A 3,086-nucleotide genomic window follows, 5' to 3' on the forward strand; every position below is an offset into this window, starting at 1 on the left:
TGGTATTTGGACCAAGTGACATGCCATACTTGATTTTATGTAAACCAAACATGTATCAACTTGTGACTTCTTTCATTTCTTGCATCCAAAGGCCCAATGATGAACACTTGAATACCAAATGAAGGAAACTTGATTGTACCTTGAATAATCTTTATAATTGCTTGAAAGTTGGATGGAGATGGCATGGAAATAAACACATGAACTATACTTGAATCAACTTGGAAATTAGGAACAACAATTAAACTTCTCTTGATCAAATGATGTTGAATGAAGCTTGACATGAATGTGACCTAAGATTATAGCTCATGCCTTGAAGTAAAAGCTCTTGTTGACCAAACTTTGACCTTGGGAACCAAAATCCTAATTTAGAAACCAAGCTTGATCCTTTAATTGCAAGTCTTTATCGTGTACAAATAAGAAAAAGGAAATAACACATATTTTTGTATTTTGAATAAGGTTAGCAAAGTTAGAATGCACGCAAGCAAAAAGGTAAAAAGAAAACACAAAGGATGATTGATGATCTCCGACAAAGGCAAAGCCAAAGAGGTGAAGGTTAGGAGGATACTATGCTTGTGATCTTGGTTAAAATGCAAATGATATGATAGATGAAATATTATGGATAAAATTAGGACATGACAATTGCAACATGAGTTTTAATTATGAGGTGTTCGAAATACACCGTTGAAAAATACTTGATGTTAAGATTTTCATTATATTATAATTAAATTGAATTTTTGAGTTCATAAATTATGAGTTTTGATGAAAATACTTTAAGAAACATCGGCGAAATTTTCATATGTGGTTTCTAATGGCGATCAGACGCATGATTTTAATTCACATTATAATTGTGGATTGTTGCGGTTGCAGACAGAGGCTATTGAATCAGCAATATCACGACTTCAATTGCAGTTGCGAACTACAATTTGAAACCATGATTAAAAATATTTTTTTCGCCCTTAAAATCCAAATAGAAAACAATGTAGGCCCATGTTTCAAAATACGGTAAAGTTCTTGCCGATCAAATAGTCTGAAAGATGATTATTAAAAGCATAGATAAATAACTAAATTCTATAAATCCCAAAAGACTAAAACAAATAGAAATAGAAAAAAATAAAACACATTTAAACTCAATAATAAACATAACCAAAATTCCATTATAATCTAGAATTGATCCATTAAAAAAAAAATCAAACCTCAAAATAATCATGCTATATCTAAAAAATAAAAGTGAATTCTTATGGATTAAACATAAAACAATAACAATGAAATCAAAGAAATCAACCTAGCTATTGCTTTTAGTATCTGTAGCACCTCAAATTTGCACCTCCCATTTTGTACATTCATTTTCTCGTTTAGGTCATTAACATAACATTGTCCACTGCATAGCATTGCATTGTCCATTGCCCAAGTGCAAGCCATCAGTTCATCAGTCAAGACTGGTCAGGAGATCCAGTCAAGCAAGCAAGCAAGTGCAATTCTTATTGAGGCAAAGCCCTATGGTTGGTTCAACAAGTTCATATGACCTAGGGATCATTTTGAAGTGGTTTGGCCAAAGATTGGATGATCAAGGCTCAACAGTCAAGCTGAATTTCATCTGAAACCCTAGAAAGTCAACTGTGGTCAACTGTGCATGAATTCATGGATTTGAAGGTGGGAGATGGTTTGAGAGGCCTCATTCATGTCCATACAAGTCTCATTTGACATGTCAAAGATCATCATTGGAGAATTTGAGGTCAGATGAAAAGTTTCCAAAAATAGTAAGTGACCTGTAAAATCAAACTGCCAAAAATGGAAAGGTCTTCTCCTCAAATTTACATCATCATACAAGCTTCAAATGAAATTTTGTCCAACATGAAAGTTGAAGATCTTGATCTCACCTTTCCAAAAAGTCCAAGAACTTGAACTTCTCATGTATGGTTGATAAATTATGGATCAATCATTGTCAAGAAATTTTGAACTTCAAACTTGGATAACTTTCACACCACAAGGCCAAATGGAGTGGGGTTTTTTGCTACAATCTTGTCTTAACATGCTCTATCATAATCATGCATTACCATTCATCAAATCTCATCACAAAAAATTTGGATTTTTCACTTGACTTGAACTTGAATTTTGGAGGGAAAAAGGTGAATTTGAAAACTAAGCATTTTTCACACTTCCAAGCTTCACATTTGGCTACTACACAACATTTGGAGTGTGTTTAGCTCAATTTTCGTGCACTGTAGCAACAGGTTTTATACATGAGGGGTGGATTGACCAAATTGGCATAAACACTCATTTTCATTAACCATTGCATTTTGCTTAACCTTGATGAGTGAACTTCATTAGGGCATGGTATATAAGGATAATCCTAACTGAATTCATCATTAACACTTCATTTGCACCAGATCTAGATCAAATTCCATTTTTCTCTCAACTTTTTCTCTGCATTTTTCTGCAATTTTTTTCATAGAACTTGCATTGATCTTCGCTGAATCATCATCCACCACCATTTCTGAAGAAGATTGAAGCTAGGATTCATCATTTTCGAGTGGAATTTGGAACTGTTGGAACAAGCTTCATCAATGGCAGCCGTTGCTTTGAGCAAGATCGAGCAAGATTGATCAACATTCCTTCATCCATTCATCTACTGGAGCATTGTAGAGCTTCTGTTTGCACTTTCCAAAGCCAGAAAACCACGATTACACTACTGCTCTTCAATTAAGGTCAGGATTTGAGTCTCAAGATTCATGAAATTATGCTATGGGTTTTGTAGATCTTGTATCCATGAGTATTCTGAGCTTTGTGGCATTGATTTTCATTGAGAATTGAATGAGATATTGTGAATCTAAGTTTGGGATGTAAAACTTATTTGACTCGATCCAAGCATGTTAGCACGAATTAGGTTTAATCAATGTTAGATTAGTGATGTGCATTAGATGATGAACACAATGGTATGCTGTTTGTTGATTTTGGTGATGAAATTTTCTTGATGATGAACCCTAGCTTTCTTTTCCCAGGAACGTGTTTGATATGTCTTAAGCCTTGCCTGCATGATTTTCGTGTTTTTTGCCCATGCACCAATCGCGTCGTGCCACCTGTATTAG

This window comes from Lathyrus oleraceus, chromosome 5 (genome assembly GCF_024323335.1).
Source record: "Lathyrus oleraceus cultivar Zhongwan6 chromosome 5, CAAS_Psat_ZW6_1.0, whole genome shotgun sequence".
Lineage (NCBI taxonomy): Eukaryota > Viridiplantae > Streptophyta > Magnoliopsida > Fabales > Fabaceae > Lathyrus > Lathyrus oleraceus.